At 36.7% G+C, this 18728-nt stretch overlaps 1 protein-coding gene across 3 annotated transcripts in view; it reads left to right on the top strand.

The window, feature by feature from the left end:
• FANCL (FA complementation group L) overlaps positions 1-18728 on the top strand; it is a 307120-nt gene that overhangs the window by 120386 nt on the left and 168006 nt on the right. The gene's annotated exons all lie outside the window — the stretch shown is intronic.

Below are 18728 nucleotides of genomic sequence, written 5' to 3'. Positions count from 1 at the left end.
CTCTCTGCCTGCCTTTGCCCAACTTGTGACCTCTCTCTCTGTCAAATAAATAAATCAAATCTTCAAAAAAAAAATAAAGTAAAATTAGAAACTTTTAAGTTAGCAGTTACTAGTTTAAAAGATCAGGAAATCCATTAACTTGAGAACAAACATAAATCATGCGATAAGTTGGCCAATTCCAAGATCGTCTTTGATCATGATGTTCATTTTGTTTGCCACCTTTGCTTAAAGCGGTTGGAGGTGGGGAAGTTGAGGACTTTGGTGTTAGACCTGTTGATTATGTTTTTTGGTTTTTTTTTAATTTCTAACAAGTAAAAATTGTATATATTTAAGGTGTAGGTTGTAATGTTTTGATATATGTATACATTGTGAAATGATTACCATAATCGAATTAAAAAACATATCTATCATCTCCCATAGTTACCTTTGTGTATGTGTTTGTGTGTATGTGTGTTGTGGTCGAACTCTACTCTCTTAGCAAATTTCTATTTGAGCTCTACTCTCTTAGCAAATTTCAGCTATAAAATACATTATTATTAACTATAATCACTGTGCTATAAATTAGGTCTTCAGAATTTACTCATCTTATAATTGAAAGTTTGTATCCACTGAATTCAGTAGCTTTTCTACCACCCAGCAGCTTTGGTAAGCTGCTGCTATGACTTTGACCGTCCACCCCTCTTTTTTTTTTTTTAGCTTTTTTTTTTTTTAAGATTTTTTATTTATTTATTTGACAGAGAGAGATCACAAGTAGGCAGAGAGGCAGGCAGAGAGAGAGAGAGAGGAGGAAGCAGGCTCCCTGCTGAGCAGAGAGCCCGATGCGGGACTCGATTCCAGGACCCTGAGATCATGACCCGAGCTGAAGGCAGCGGCTTAACCCACTGAGCCACCCAGGCGCCCTTTTTTTTAGCTTTGACATGGAAGTGAAATCATGTGATATCCATCCTTCTGTGTCTGGCTTATTTCACTTAGCATAATAACCCCTAGGTTCATCTATGTTGTCTCCAATGGCAAGAATTCCTTCTTTTAAAAAATGAATAATATGCCACTGTTTATATATGCCACATTTTCTTACCATTCACCTATCAAAGGACACTTAGGTTATTTCTGTATCTTAGCTACACTGAATAATGCTATGACTATGGGAGTGCAGCTATCTGTTTGAGATAGTGATTTTATTTCCTTTTGATATGTATCCAGGACTGGGATTGCTGGATCATGTACTAGTTCTATTTTTAATTTTTGAGAAACTTCCATATAGTTTTCCATAATGGCTCTATCAGTTTACATTTTGACCAACAATGCACCAGGGTTGCCCTTGATCCACATCCTCGTCAATACTTGTTATCTTTTGACTTTTTGATAATAGCCATCTTAAAAGGTGTGAGGTGATATCTTACTGTGATTTTGATTTGCGTTTCCCTGATAATCAGTGATATTGAGCATCTTTTCATATATCTATTAGCCATTGCATATCTTCCTTGGAAAAATATCTGTTCAGGTCCTTTGTCATTTTATAATTGGGTTGTTTATTTGTTTACTTTTACTATTGAGTTGTAGGAGTTCCTTATACATTTTGGATATTAACTTCTTATCAGATATTTCGTATACAAATATTTTCTTCTGTTTCATAGGTTGTCTTTTCATTCTGTTGATTGTTTCCTTTGTTGTGCAGAAACTTTCTATTTTGATGTAGTACCACTTATTTATTTTTGTTTTGTTCTCTGTGCTTTCACTGTCAATTGCAAGAAATCAATACCAAGACCGATGTTAAGGAGATTTTTAACCCTATTTTTTTTCTAGGATGCAGTTTCAAGTCCTACTTTTAAGTCTTTAACCCATTTTGAGTTGATATTTATGTATGGTGTAAGGTAGATCCAACTTCATTCATCTGCATGTAGATATCCAGTTTTCCCACCACTGTATATTGAAGAGACCATTCTTTTTTTTTTTTTTTTAAGATTTTATTTATTTATTTGACAGACAGAGATCACAAGTAGGCAGAGAGGCAGGCAGAGATAGAGGAAGGGAAGCAGGCTCCCTGCTGAGCAGAGAACCCGATGTGGGGCTTGATCCCAGGACCCTGGGATCATGACCTGAGCTGAAGGCAGAGGCTTTAACCCACTGAGCCACCCAGGCACCCCTGAAGAGACCATTCTTTCCATGTTGTATATTCTTGGAGACCTTGTAAAAAATTAGCTGACTGTATATGTGTAGATTTATTTCTGGGCTCTCTATTCTATTTCATTGATCCATGTGTCTGTTTTTATACCAGTACCATAAGATTTTTATAACTGTAGCTAGGTAATATAGATTAAGATCATAAATTATAATGCCTTCAGCTTTATTCTACTTATTCAAGGTTGATTTAGCTTCAGCATCTTTTGTGATAGACATCTTGTGGTTCCATACAAAACCAAGGACAATTTTTTTGTATTCCTGTGAAAAGTGCCATTGAAATTTTGATAGGGCTTACAATGAATATCTGCACTGCTTTGGAAAGAATGGATACTTTAACAATATTGATTCCAGTCCATGAACACGGACTATCTTTCCATTTATTTTAGACACATTGATTATGAAATGCTGGCATGTCACAGGAAAGGAAAATGGAAATCCTCTGAAAACAAGGACATTTGTAAAGGAACACACTCATAGAAGGCACAGGCTTAGCTTGTGGTTAGCTTCTTACACAATGGTCAGTGCAAGCACCTGGATCAAACACCAAATTTTAGACCCATGCCACCACTGCCATAGTTTGTAAGATTTGCCTCAGCAATCTCATTTCTAGGAACCTCTCTTAAAAAAGTATTTTCACAAATATACAAAGTGAAAACATAACACAGATATCATGCAAAGCACCCTATCCTTTGAGGTTTTAATCATATTAGAAGTATGTTCCAAACTTTTTCTAGTACCTCTGGGAACTCTGATGGGATGAGAGGGAAGCATAGATGTTTCCTACTTTCCTTCAAGATCCAGCATCTACAAAATTGGTTTTGTCACATGTAAACTGTTCCTATTCCACATGGGAACACAGCCCTCTCTTTCTGAGATTACTGTGAAAACATCATTCACATAAGGCCCTTGTGCATCTCACCAGCTCCACGAAAAGTTTAGAATGAAATAAGGATTTTACATCACTCTGCTCCTCAACCCTCTCTTTTTAAAGACACCTGCTTCTCTGTCTTCGGGCTTGCAAACTCAGAACGAGAGCATTTTCTTCTCCTAATCCTGACATATATCTCCATTTCTTTTTAAGAAAATCTTACCCCTTTTTCATAAGAATGGGTGTTCTCTTTTTCTCCACAAGGCAGTCTATAGGCTGCTATATTATCCAGCAGTACGTTTGTTCCAGACTGAACTAACCAAGGTAGAAAATAAATCATGTTATTATAACAAATAAATATATTATTATCTTCTTTAGCTATACAAAAAAGCCAGGACTAAATTTTGAAATTACCTCTTCCAAGTACTTAAAATTTTTAGACAATCTAAAATTCTATCAAAAGGGAATAGCTAAATAAATTACATATTGTTGTTAAGAAGAATGAGGCAGTGCTTTAGGACTTGACATTAAAATATATTCTTATGTTATTGTGTGTAAAATACTTTAGGTTAAAAAAAGTATTACACCATTTTTTGGCTACAAATACATATATTTGTGAACCTATAGAAAACAGTCTAAATAGGTATATGTCTCTCTGGGAAAAGCAAACATTTATTTTTTATTATTATTTTAATGATGACAATAAGTATTTCTTAAACTATTTTTATGGTACAGGCACCAGAGAATCTCAGAAAATTTCTACTAACCTTCAAGGACAATCTAATTCCTTTACAATGTGGCCTGTTTACAAACAAAAGCATAATGGGAAACTCCTCAGTTTGTTATGAGGTAATTTTCCTACCTATATTTGTTATTTCATTTTATTTCCTTATTTATAAATTATTTACTCATATTATCTGGGCATCTATTGGACCATTGAAAATTGATGAGAAAGAAACCAGTGCTGGTTTCTGTATCCCAGTCGGAGCGGATGATCAGTGTACAGCCTTGTGTATGGCCTTGGAACTGGCTGGGGGTGGCTGAGCAAGCTTAGCCTCTGGTTTGACAGTTGTTCGACTCTCCCACGGGACTGAGTTAAGAAATCATACAGCTTTGTTTACTGCCAGCAGCCATTCTGCTACCCCATGGGAACTAGCCTTCAGATGAAGCTGATGCTGAGGATACAGGGCAGAAAGACAGAGAGAAACTGGGTGTGTGGTGATTTCATCCAGGTGATGGAGAGACCAACCCTGAAACCTCCCCTACTCTGTGTTTCCAGTCGTAGGATATAATAATAAACTGTCTTTATTATTTAAGCCATTTAGAGTTTGTTTTCCTGCTAGCTGTTACTGAAGGTGTTCTGTTAATAGATATATATTCTTTTCTTTAAAGAATCTCTACACCTAATGTGGGGCTCCAACTCACAACCCCAAGATCAAGAGTCACATGTTCTACTGACTGAACCAGCCAGGTGCCCTGCTGTTAATATATTTTAGAAGTAAATCATCAATGTAGACAAGAATTGTGCACAGTAATTTTCATCAGGGATGTTTTATGATAGTGAAAAATTATAAGTGATCAAGATCCTGGGTATTACAGGCACCTGGGTGGTTCAGTGGGTTAAGCGTCTGCTTTTGGCTCACATCAGGATCCCAGTGTCCTGGGATTGAGCCCCACATCAGACTCCATTCTCAGCAGGGGGTCTGCTTCTTCCTCTGCCTGCTGCTCCACCTGTTTGTACTTTCTCTCTCTATCGGATAAATAAATAAAATCTTTTTAAAAATGATACTGAATATTAGGGAAGCAAGTACATAGGTTATGGCTTACTGACATGATATAATATTATGTAGCTATTCAAATTTATGTTGTCAGGTATTTTTTTAATTGACAGTGCAGCTCCTATTTCATCTCCCTGGACTTGGTTAACTCTCTAGTGTTCCCTGTCTTCATTGCAGTGTCTCCTCTATTTGTTTTGCCTCCTGTGGTTTTCTTGGACTAGAATGCCCCTAATTCATCAAGCTTTTAGCTCCATTCCACTTCCCCTTTAAACTCCCACCCAGGTGCACTTCCTCCAGGAAACCTTCCCAAGTTGGTACACCCACAATATCTGTGGTTATTATTTCTCTAACTGATCATGTTTTAGCTACCTGATTTTATTATGTTTTTCTTCACTAAGAGACTAAGAACTGTTGGAAGATAAAGATCAACTGATTCTGATTTGATTCTGTATCCCTAATGCCCAATCAGAAGCCCAGCACTGCACCGATGCTCTATAAATATTTGTAGACTGTGTGGGTGGATGGCTAGATGAATAAAGAATGAATCTTAATCGTGGATATATCAAGAATGTAGGATAGTTAACTTCTAAATTTTGTCATGATTTTCTGTATTTTTCACAGAAATTGAAAAAAATGTGTTAAAAAAAATAGACTATTTACACAGAATTTAAGATTAGATATTTTTAAAATATCACTCCCCTCTGAAGATCCTTTGTAAAAATTTAGTAGCCAAAATTCATTAATAAATATTTATCATTGAGGCAGCCAAAGGCAAACTTCATACTGTTATTCTCTCATGAAAAATTAAATTGACTTACTCTTTTTGATTAATTTTGAAAGCTTTGGTTTAAGGTTATGGAAGACTGAAAGAAAAATTGAAGCCATGATTGATTTACATGACATACTTTTAATGGAAAATGCTGTAAAACATTGCAAAAGCTCTGTGACATCTTTAAAGATGAACTCAGATGAGAAACGCAGGGTTTGCAGGGCAGGGAAAGGGCTCTATAAGTAACCTTCACCCTCTGACCCACTCTTCCTGAGGCCCCTGGTTGGGCAATGTGCTTTCACATTCCTGACTGGTGCCTCCAAGAATAGCAGCGAGACCAAGCAACCTCACTGCCTTATCTTATAAACAGTGTTAATATTAAGCTTTATAAAAAAAAGACCTCAAACAGTAGAGAAGAGAAAATAAATTCTGAGTCTGCATATTACACATTAAAGGTACAAGGCTGGCAAAATTGCTTTTCTCTACCCCTGTTTTGAGGATAGATTGTATCAGTCATTTTTGCATGCCTACCACCAGAGAAGAGATGACGTATAGTAGGCATTCCTAGAAATTGCCAAATAAATTAAATGTTAATGGTGGTTGCATCTATGTAGTGGAATTATCTATGAGGTTTATTTCCTTCTTTGTATTCTTTAGTCTTTTCCACATTTTCTCTAATCTTTTCAAATTTTCAAATGGTTGCATACTTGTGTTGTTATTTCCATAAATTCAGTTAGTTGCAAGAGAGGGGGGAAAAACAGATATTCTGATATTGGGAGACTTTTGGTTCTCTTTTGTAATTCAGCATGCCCTTATTTATTGTTGCTTTTGTACACCAAACTAGAAAAAGGGCTTCTTGGAGCACTAACTTCTCAGATGGGCAGCTTACCTGATGTTTTTCCTTCAGGTGTCAGAATTTTCACTCTAGTCTTTACCTCTATATAATCTGAACTCACAAGAGAGTAATATTGAAGAGACCTCGTATTTGTTTAGTAACTAGGTGAGTTTGATACTTTGGTTAACTCCCCAAATTTTCCCACTAACCCTACATCGTTTGGTGGTGCCAATGAGTGACTTGAGCATGGGAGCCATTTTTGACTTCCCTATAATTTCCATCGCTTCTAATGAATTTAAGTATAGGCAGTGTGCTTACTCTCCAAATTCAGCTTTAAGACAAATCCCTTCACTCCTTACAAGATTGCCATGCCTAGACCTAGAAAGATAATCTGTGGTGACCATAGATACTAGACCATAGAAACTATTATCCTCATTTTACAGATGAGAAAATTAAGTACACCACTCAAGGGTGTGGTTAGTGAGACACAGAACTCAGAACTGAACTCTTATTTTTTCAAACCACAAATTCTCTCCTTTTTCCTACTGTACCATGCTGTCAGAACTTTACAAAACAATAACAAGATAGATTTAGAATGATAGGTTTAGAACTATAGAATGAAGGTGATATATAGCTTATTAACTAAACAACTGAAGCCAAAGGATAAGCAATTCTGGCATTAGTGGCTAAATTCTCCTCACTAGAAAATATAAAATTCTCTTGGCCAACAGTGGCAGAAGAAAATATTTCTATTCTTTCCTGATTTGACATTTCTCTTAGATTGGTCATTCTGTCCTGTTTTTTTTTTTTACTTTAGCTGATCTTCTGTAGCTCATGTTGTTTGTATCCAAAGGTTTTCGACTATCATGTTTACGTTTTCATTTGCTTCCATGTATTTTTTATTTGTTCTTTAATTTCCTGGTTGACCCATTCATTCTTTCATGGATTTTTTTTTTAAGATTTTGTTTATTTATTTATTTATTTGACAGAGAGAGAGGTCACAAGTAGGCAGAGAGGCAGACAGAGAGAGGAGGAAGCAGGCTCCCCACTGAGCAGAGAGCCTGATGTGGGGCTCGATCCCAGGACCTTGAGATCATGACCTGATCTGAAGACAGAAACCTAACCCACTGAACCACCCAGGCACCCCTCTTTTCATGGATGTTCTTAACCTTCATGTATTTGAGGCCTTTCCAGATTTTTTCTTGTGATTGACTTCAACTTTCATAGCATTGTGTCTGAAAATACATATGGTATGATCTTAATCTTTTTGTATTTGTTGAGGCTTGCTTTGTGACCCAGTATGTCACAAATATTCTGGATCTATTTTAGAGAATGTTCCATGTGTACTCAAAAAGAATCTATATTCTGCTGTTTTAGGATGAAATGTTCTGAGTATCTCTTAAGTCCATTTGGTACCGTCTGTCATTCAAAACCATTATTTCCTTATTGATTCTCTGCTTAGATGATCTGTTCATTGTTGTAATTGAGGTGTTACAGTCCCCTACTATTATTGTATTATTATCAGTGAGTATTTTATGTTTATTATTAATTGATTTATATATTTGGGTGCTTCCAATTTGGGGGCATAAATATTTACAATTGTTAGATCTTCTTGATGGACAGACCCCTTAATTATGATATAATGTCCTTCTTTTTTTAAAAGATTTTATTATTTATTTATGATGGAGAGAGATAGTGAAAGAGGGAACACAAGCATGGGAGAGCTAGAGAGGAAGAAGCAGGCTCCCTGCTGAGCAGGGAGCCTGATATAGGGCTCCATCCCAGGATGCTGGGATCTTGACCTGAGCTGAAGGCAGATGCATAATGACTGAGTCACTCAGGTGCCCCAATATAATGCCCTTCTTAATCTCTTGTTATAGTCTTTGTTTTAAAATCTATTTTGTCTGATATAAGTATGCTACTCTGGCTCTCCTTTGACATCCATTAGCATGACAGATGGTTCTCCGTTCCCTCACTTTTAATCTGCAGGTGCCTTTAGGTCTAAAAATATGTCTCTTATAGGCAGCGTATAGATAGATCTTGGTTGTTTATCCATTCTGATACCCTATGTATTTTGAGTGGAGCATTTAGTCCATTTACATTCAGAGTAATTATTGAATGATATGAATTAAGTGCCATTATGTTACCTATAGATTTGGTGTTTTGGGTGATATTCTCTTGTCCTTTCTAGTATTTGTTGCTTTTGGTCTTTTTTCTCCACTCAGAGAGCCCCTTAAAATTTATTTCCATTCTGGCTTAGTGGTCACAAACTCCTTTAGTTTTTGTTTGTCTGGGAAACTCTTTATCATTTTTCCTATTCTGAATGACAGCTTTGAGGGATAAAGAATTCTTGCCTGCATTTTTTTCCTATTTAGCACATTGAATATATCCTGCCACTGTCTTCTTGCCTGCCAAGTTTCTGTGGACAGATCTGCTAAGAACCTGATCTGTCTTCCCTTGTAGATTAAGGACTCCCCACCCCCGCTCCCTGCCCTCGCTACTTTCAGGATTTCCATGTCTGTGTATTTTGTGAATTTTACTATGATATGTCTTGGCATGTGACAGGTTTTGTTGAATTTAATGGGGATTTTCTTTGCTTCTTGGATTTTAATGTCTGTGTCCCTCCCCAGATCAGGGAAGTTTTCAACTATAATTTGTTTGAATAAACCTTCTACCCCTTTTCTTTCTTTTTATCTTCTGAAACTCCTATGATATGAATGTTGTTATGTTTTAATAAGTCACTGAGTTCCCTAAGTCTACCTTTGTGATCCATTGCTTTTCTTTCCCCCTTCTTTTCAGCTTCATTATTTTCCACAATTTTATTCTCTGTATCACTGTATCACTCCTCTGCTTCTTCCATCCTTGTTTTTATGGCATCCATTTGGGTTTACATCTCAGTTATAGCATTTTTAATTTTGGCATGACTAGATTTTCATTCTTTTATCTCTGTAGTAAAGGATTCTCTAGTGTCTTCTATGCTTTTTGCAAGCCCAGCTAGTATTCTTATAATCACTATTTTAAATTTTATTTCAGACATCCTACTTATATCTGTATTGATTAAATCCCTGGCGATGAGAAAAAATAATACCAAAAAATTAAAGAACAAAAGTAAAAGGAAAGCCAGATCCTATTTACCCTAGAGGTGAAGCTTTGCATCACTCTATGATCATTAGACTTGATGCACACAAGTTGTCTGTGCTGGTCTTCTGGGGAGGGGCCTATTGTGATGATTCTCAGGTGGACTTGCCCTAGTGGAAAGATGCCTCCAGAGTGCAGGAGGGCGGGGCTTAGTGTAAGCGGTCACAGCCTCCACTGGGTGTCACTGTTTTGCTCCCTTCAGGCTTTCAGTGCTGAAGGTCATGGTGAATATGGCAATGCCTTGCTTTCTAGCCCCAGATTTGAAAGTTTGGGCACCCGACTTTTCCTTGAGCCCTCACAGAAGAGCAGTCAATCATCCCTCATGTATCCCGTTTCTGTCAGAGCCCAGCAGTCACCCTGCCTGTGTCTGAGTTTTGTTTGTTTGTTTTTAAACTTTGGGCCCATGACTGAGTTTCAAAACCACAAATTTTAAAGACTCCTGTGGCTGGGACCTAACTTGTTTGGGGTGTGTGTGTTTGGGGGTGGGGGGGTGGTTCTTGCTGCTCTTTTGCCCTTTGCTGGCCAGTCCTAGGGAAGCAGTGGCACAACCAAGCAGTGGTAGTGCAACCAGGCAGCAGTTCACAGTTTGTGGAAAAACAGCAGAAATCTGGTACCAAGATTCACTGCCCTAAGCCAGCTTCCCCACTCCTATGCCTGGGAACCATGCCATACTGAGGCACCACCTATTCTTCTTGTGACAAGGGTTCCTCAGACTAGGCTATCCCTCCTGGGACTCCTCCCTCCTTCATCACCTGAGCACCTTTAAGCCAGCACATCTGCCATGGTAGTGGACTTCTAAAAGTTCAGATTTTGTGCTCTGCTGCTTATAATACTTTGTGGTAGTGTCCATAAGATGGGCTTCCCCCGCACTGGGTACCCACAGCTACATTCCCTCAATTCAACTCTCCACACCTCCAACTTTCCAAAAGATGGTCACTTTTCTACTTGTAAACTTGTGGTTTTTGTCCTCTCAGACTTCTGACTGATTTCTTGGGAGCTCAGAATGATTCGATAACTATCTAGCAGTGTTTGACAGACAAGACAAGCTTAAGGTCCCCCTACTCCTCTGCCATCTTCTCTCCTTATTTATTTATGTTTTACAACTCCAGAATAAAGAAGAAAATAAAAAATTGACATCGGAATTTAATTTAAATTTTTAGGAAAAAAGTTCTTTGTTTTTATTTATTTTGTTTAAATTATGGATTTTATACCTTTTCCTTGTGGATAAAAGGATTTTCCTACACATAGAGAATTCAAAATTTAAGTTAAGAAAAAAAAAAGGTAAAGCCACGTTTTACTTTGATGACAGTTCATTTTGAAGATCACATTTTTGCTTTTCTTTGGCCTTGGGGGAATCTTGTAAAAAAGACTCAAGGAGAAAAAGAAGTTTGTCAATAAAACTGAAATAGTGACCATCTAATATTCAATATAAATAAAGTAGGTTTTGTTTTTCTGTATAGCTTTAATCTGTTCTTACTAAAGCAGGCTAATATACCTAATATGTAACCAAGTATGCTATAAATCTAGCTTGTTAACAGACGTTTAAATCATATTATCTCTCTGGAAGCAGTGTTTGTTTGCTTTGTGTAGGGGTCATTTATTATTTTATTTATGTGTGTGTGTATGTGTGTTTAAAGACTCAATGAAGTATAATTTATATGCCGCAAACACTTTTAAGTGTACAATTCGGTGATTTTTAGTAAATTGACAGAATTGTGCAACTATCATCATAATCCAATCTTAAAATATTTTCATTGCCTGAAAAGGATCTTTCATTTGTACTTTGTTCCTACTGTCAGCAGCAAACTTTAAGGAGAAAAAATTTTCTTAAAAATGATCTAACTTATCGGTTATCTACTCTTTAGACAGGCAAGCAGGCCAAAGGACTAGAATGAACAAGTCAAAACCAAAATATACATCAAACTAAACAAGCTTATGAAGTTCAATGCCACCCCAGATTTATGTTTTGTTCTGTTTTTTTGTATTACATAAAGCTGGCACTGTTTAAATCTCAAGTATGTCAGAAGGAAGATCTAAGAGGTGGAGCCAGCAAGTTATTTAGGCAGATTTTGGTTATCTCTAATTTAAACTCAATAAAAATGCATTTAAAGTATTTCTTTGAACATAACTGAAATGTATAGAGTTTTTAAAAAACATAAATTCACTTTTAAATTGTCTTTCAAACTCATCAATTTAAACAAAATTAGTTATTTTGAGTAAGCACTTTCCCCCATGCCTTTCCAGTTTTCACAAATAATGTGCAATTATTTCAGTTAAAATTTTAATTTTGAAGCAAAAGGATCTCAATATAAGTCATTGAGAACAAAGGTCAGTGTCTCTGCAATGATTGATTGTACACAATTTGAACACCATAGGTAGTTAAAAGGTGGCCTTTTGAAAGGATACAGATCCATTCAGTAAGGACATCTACCTTATCAACCTTGTTGCCTTTGCAGAAGGGGTTACTGCTTAGCAGATACATGGATTTCTAAGTTATTCATTAACTATCTAGAAAAAATGGAATGAAAACATAGGGAGTGGGTTATGATCCCCAAATTGGGAACTACCTCATATCTCTCCTACATGTTCACAGATGCTTTATTTTTTTTTTTTAAAGATTTTGTTTATTTATTTATTTGAGAGAGACAGAGATCACAAGTAAGCAGAGAGGCAGGCAGAGGGGGAGAGGGAAACAGGCTTCCAACTTAGCAGAGAGCCTGATGCAGGACTCGATCTCAGGCCTCTGAAATCATGACCTGAGCCGATGGCAGAGGCTTAACCAACTGAGCCACCGAGGCCCCCCTCATAGCTGCTTTAAATGGTTTCACTGGATAGTAAAATCTCTCTTTCATGGAGATAAAGATACTACATACATGTACTAATAAATACACAACACATAATAAAGAACCTATGTTATAGAGAGGCCATACAATGATAGAATTAAAAGTATTTTGTAGTTGGGAGGAAGAAACCTGAACTTTGTTGTAGACTAGAGAGGTTGAGCAAAAGTACCAAATCCTTCTTTAATTAATCAGGAAGTTTTCAGGAAGAAAACAAAGTTGAGACAAAGTTTGTTATTAGTATGTGATTGATTTATTACAAAATTGGGTATGAAATGACAAAAGACAGAGTTCTGGTGATATTAAAAAAATGGATTTTGTTATCAATTCAATGGTAGGAGACCTATAAAAATAGGACCATTTTCAATTCAATTTCTTTCTATTTAAGTTCACAAATACTTATTGAAAACTTATTATGTGAAAGCCATTGTGCTAGAGCCAAAGGCAATGTACCAGGCCTTATAGGTAAATGCAACAGAAGAATTTCTGCTCAGTTAGAGCTCAACAAAATACCATTGTGGCCTAGAGCACACCAATCATAGTATTGTCTGCATATTTTGGGGGTCCAATCTTAAAACTGAAGGATTATTCATTTTCTCACTAGGCTGAATAATCAAGGTTTCAGATAGAAAGTCTCCTCTAGGCAATGCTAAAAATAACTAGGTAGCTCTAAATTTTTCTTCGCAACCTTGAAGCTCTGCAAGATAAAATTTCCACAATTTTCAAACTATGCTACATTTGATAAGGCAAGTCACCAAATCCTATCCTATCTAAGTCACCAAATCCAAATTTGAAATAATTGATAGTCAAGAATTCCTAAGATCTCCAAAGATTTCTTTACCATATGAATGGAAGTTACAAGACAACGTTGGCATTATATGGAAGTTCCAAGGTCCTAACTGGAGAAAGGGAAGAAACTGGGGTAAAGAGGAGCACTTTAGGAGAGCTGACTCTCAAGGTGGATTTAACCAGAAATTGTTTCTTCGCCAAGCTGCTGATAATTTCTTCCACATTGCTGACATTTTTCAGGTCACTGTTTTATCCAGGAAAATCTGTTCACTAGTGAATTAATTGGCTGACTAAGTATAATCTTTTTAAAATACAAGCAATGTTCAAGAGAATAAGAATGCCAATAATTATTTATAAGCCAATGAGAATTAGCTTAAAAATGTTTATTGCAACTGTTTTCCTCTTAATAACTTAAAGCAACTATACTGTCAAAATAGTAGTCTTAGAATAGTTATGAAACAATGAACATATATATGTTCATATACATGTATGTATATATGTTCATATATATGTATATGTGTATATATATATGTATATATATATTGTTCAGAACTTTAAAATTTTTAAAAGGAATTGTCACGTGCATTAGCTAGTTTGATGCTCATAAATGTCATGTGATAAAAGACACTGTTGGTTGACTATTAGCAGTTGCTTGAATGTAAAATCCTGATTTGGGGTATGCCTCACACTTCATTGTAACTCAGATATTTGGCAAGAAAAGTCTACACCAATCATGTTTATCACCTGCCTTACCAGTGATTAGTTTGGGGTGAGTGTGTAATTCATACCTGGCCAATGAGATATGGGAGATGTCTATTGAAAGGCTTCCAGAAAGATTACTTTGATCTAAAGGGAAGAAAAAATAAAGGATGCACAGAAAAAAATAAGCCTGCTTTCTTTCATCACATATTAACTCATATAACAATCAATATATATTGATTTGCATGTGAGACAACACTTTAGAAGAGGAAACCGGAACTGAAGAAGACATCTCACAAGCAGGAGGTTGCTAAGTCACCCTGCTGAAAATGGCTGACAGAACTTTGGAAAGTTCTAGAGTCCTTAGTCATGTTATTTAGCTGCCAATTTATATTTTATTTACTCAAAGATTTTATTTATTTATTTGACATAGTAAGGGAGAGTAAGAAAGAAAGAAAGAGCACAAACAGGGGGAACGACAGGCAGAGGGAGAGGAAGAAGCAGGCTCCCCACTGAGCAAGTAGCCTGATGTGGGGTTCAGTCCCAGGACCAGGGGATCATGGCCTGAGCTGAAGGCAGACACATAACTGACTGAGCCACCCAGGTGTCCCTTAGCTGCCAATTTAAATATATCAGTAGCTTCACATCCTTAGGATTTGGGTTATATGAATGACTTTATCTAAGCTTATTGTTTAAAGTGATTGAGTTGGAGTTTTTGGTTCCTGCTAACTGAAATCACAACTATACACGTGAATTGGTTAGGTCCCTGATTTAGAGATATGATAACTGAGGTTCAAAAATTTAAGGAACTTGACCAAGAACTATAGAGTAAGTTACAGATATGCACCATAGCTGCAATTTCACAATCTAAGGATCATATGCCTTCCATTTAATGCTGTGACAATTTTGTTGAGTAGAAATAGTAAATAATTTGGGGGTATTGGATACTTTGGGAAACTAAATAGATTTATTCTTCTATCCTCTCCAAAATAGGAATGTTGTGGTAGAGGACTTAGGGCATTAAAAAGAACACTGAGAAATTGGAGCTCTGAAAAGGGAGAGCAAGTTATCATCCTCTTGTTTTGCCTATTTTGAAATTTTGTCTAAAGCAGGCCTGAAACTCATGAGAAAGTTGAAACTCTCTTCCTCCTCTTTCTTCCCATTTCACACGTACTTCTATTCCCAGGGCCCCAAATATTGGTGAGCAGTGTTGGTAATTCAGCTATACTCCGTTTAATAGAGCCATATTCAGCCAGGTGACTTAGGTGGAATCTCATGATGACAAGGAAAAGAATCCACTTAAACTAAAATAAAATTACAGATTTATTAAAGAACAAATTGGGGAATCTCATGGAATAGAAAGGTAGAGAGTACTGCTTGACTGAATAAGTTAGAGGAGTTAGATAGTAGATGGATAGATAGATATCAGGAACTTACATGTGCTATGGCATAGGAGTCTCTGTCACACCATTGGTTTCTATAATTTCTCTCTCTTTCTGTGTAGAACAGCTTTTCTCTACTCATTCACAAGGCCAGAAGATGCATTGTCCCATCCTTGTCAACCCAGCAATGCTGGTTTAAGATGACTTTCCAGGTAAATGCTCTGTGATAATGGACCCATTCTGCCCATGTCTCAACCCTTAATCCTGAATTCCTCTGAGAGAAGATAGATCAGCCAATCTGAGCCTCTGGATTGGTTTCGCTTTAACTAGACATCCCTACCTTTGTTCAACCAACTATTGCCATAGGGTGATGGATGGCCATATTGAAAAGTCATCACCTGTATGGTAATGGACACTTCTCAGAGAACAAGCTATGGCAAATTAAATCTGACCAGTATTTAAAACTTCATTTTATTGGGTTTCTTAATGATTTCAAAGTTTATAATTGCCAATTTGTAAATTAAAACAAACATAATGTGGTCATGAGTAGGAAATTCCCTTCTACCGATAAAGGGGGAAAAAATTACCTGATATCCCCAATGAAAATGATTACTTAATGTGGATAATGACAAATAAGTGACAAAAACCTCAGAAGTATATCTCAGCATTTTTCAAGAGGCAGTTATTTGTGTAATTTATAATTACCCATTACATTTAGTTTATACATTACAAACACAAAATATTTTTAGTGTGTAAGTATTCAAGGAGAATTAAAATGAATATATTTTATATGGAAAGTCCATTCAAAACTAAATTCTTACATGGATTATTTGATTACATTGGAGTAACTCAGCAGTGTGCCTTTAGAACTATAGATCTATAGATATAATGTTAAATTTCAGATAAACATGTGATATACAATCCTATAATGACATCAGAAAAAATAACATATATTTTAAAGTGGTGAAAATGAGTAATGTGAAAGCTAGATCACACTACAAATAATACCAAGCATACAAAATATATAATTTAAGTCAAATCAAAAATGCCCATATGTGAAATAAATTGAAATTAAATGTTAATGAAAGTTAGGGAAGTACAGGTATAAAAACTGTTAAGAATTGTATAGGCTATAAATTTTAACCATTAGATTTTTTTAAGCTGAAATTCATGTTCTATATGTGCCAACACCAGTATGAATTTTGTTTATCAAAAGTGTTTTTCAAGCATCACAAATTTTAGGTGCACAATGACTCAAATCATAAATTCTGACATGATATGTGAATCTATGAAAATATATATTATATGTATGTAGTTATATATGTGAAAATATATTAGGGAAAACCTAGCTAACATGAAATTCATTTTATAAATTGAAGTGGGCAATAATATAGTTCTTTATGAGATTTACAGGGAATTTGAAAAGAAATGCTATGTCGAGTAGATCTTTTTAAAAAGTAATGACTTAAGATTTCAGAGTGAGATGACAGGAAATGTCAGAATTAAATCATACAGATTCATGTGTTGTACATAGAGGGGTTAGCTAGAATGGGAGCTCTTTCAGCCTAAAAATGAAAGCAAAATCATACCATCCATTTAGAGAAATCAGAACCACACAAACATTTACCCAGTACTGCAACAACAAATTCTCCACCTTTTTTTTTTCCCCCATGTGAGGGCAGTTTCATTCCTTTGTTAATTTCCATTTTCACTAAATCTCTGCTTTACCTGAGTTGAGTGAATATGCCCAAATACTATGCGAAAGAAACTGTTCATGTTTTGGTTTAATTGGGATCTCGAAATAGAGAAGAGCCCAAGGGATTCCTGACTGAGTGTTGCAGACATAAAGCATGTGGAGTGTTCTGATCAGACTTTGGATAAGAATGTGAATTATGTTTATTCAAATGCTTTTAAATCTCCAGAATCTTCAGGCTAAATTTGCTGTGACTTTGACTCCAGAATGACATGTTATATTATCACCAGGGCTGAGTCTGCTGTGTTCATATCAGGTACTTCCCCTGGAAGCCTGAGCCCTCACAGAACCTCCACCTGGGAGCCAGACCCCAGTGGTTCCTGGGACATCACAGTCCGGGCAGAATGTCCTATGACTCCAAACAGCCACTGGTATTTTGCATGTGGACATCAGGATGATGTGGTTTGGGAATATGGGTGAGGTTTGGTAGGGTGGAGTCCGGAGACCTCAACCAAGAAAGAGTTCTTGAGACATCTTCAGTGCAAAATGGTGGTTTATTAAATTACGGGGACAGGACTCGTGGGCAGGAAGAGGAGCTGACCCAGAGTTGTGAGGAGTGGCTGATTATATACTGTGGGTTTGGGGGAGGTAAGGAAAAAGGGAGGTTTTGAAAGATCTTTCATGTATTAAAGAAGATACACAGGATACTGGAGGCTTTGCTATTTGTCAGATTAAGGTTGTTCTTCCTTCTAAGAAGGCATTAACAGTAAGGTAGTTGGGAGCTTTCTGGAAGAATGTTTCATTCCTCCTGTCACGCATCCTTATCAATGGGTTTAAAAGAAATTCAATTTTATTTACATTTCCTTCTGCCTCCGACCCTCTCAATCTTATGGGGGCAGGGTGATGTTAGGGCTTCAGGAAACTGGGTTATGGGTCTCTGGAAGTTAGATTATTGATAAGAAAGCTTCTTCCTTGTAAATCACTAGGACATTAGTAAACTGAGGGAGACTCAGGTCTTTCTGGATTGTGATCCCTTCCTTTAGGTTAGCCAGGAGTACCTGAGGAATGTCAGAGATACCTCATGTTGGGGGGTGGGGAGGTGTGGTGTGGTGTCAGCTTCTGCTTTGTCCTCAGCTTGTCTTCTGCTCCCTCATCAAGGACACTAAAGGCAAACCAGCAGGGATCCCAAAAGGACCCTGCCAGGAGTCCTCAGCCATTTCCGGCACCCTCAAGGCCACTTAATTCTGTCTCTCATGCTTCTAATTTTAAGACAATAAACCATACGCAAACTCTTCTAGTCACCGAGACCTTCAGTATTTGATCTGTGCTTCCTTTTCCTTTGTCTTGTTTTCCTACTCAGCCTACTTTTTCTCCAGTCAGTTTCTTCCTTTTGTCCTTTGAAACTTGGAATTCAGTTGCAAATCATCTTTCCTACCTGACCGGCTTTCCTACATTCACTCCACTGTGGTGTCTCCTCCCCTCATGTTTATTTCTTTGTTGGTAATAATCGTCTTACTGAGGTAAAATTTGCATTTTACAGAAGCCCCAGATTTTAAGTTTATAGTACATGAGCTATAGATATCTTGATCACCTCCCCAATCAAAATACAGAAATTTTCATCATTCCAGAGAGTTCTCAGGAGCACCTTTCCAGGCAATTGCTTATACTTCCTGCTAAGCAAGCATTTTCAGGTTTCGATCACCATAGATTAGTTTTTTCTGATCCCATACTTCATATAAAAGCAAACATAGAGTAT

Source organism: Mustela lutreola, chromosome 9, assembly GCF_030435805.1.
Source record: "Mustela lutreola isolate mMusLut2 chromosome 9, mMusLut2.pri, whole genome shotgun sequence".
NCBI lineage: Eukaryota > Metazoa > Chordata > Mammalia > Carnivora > Mustelidae > Mustela > Mustela lutreola.
Note: the sequence above shows the minus strand (reverse complement) of the source record. Positions and strands in the feature narration are given on the sequence as shown.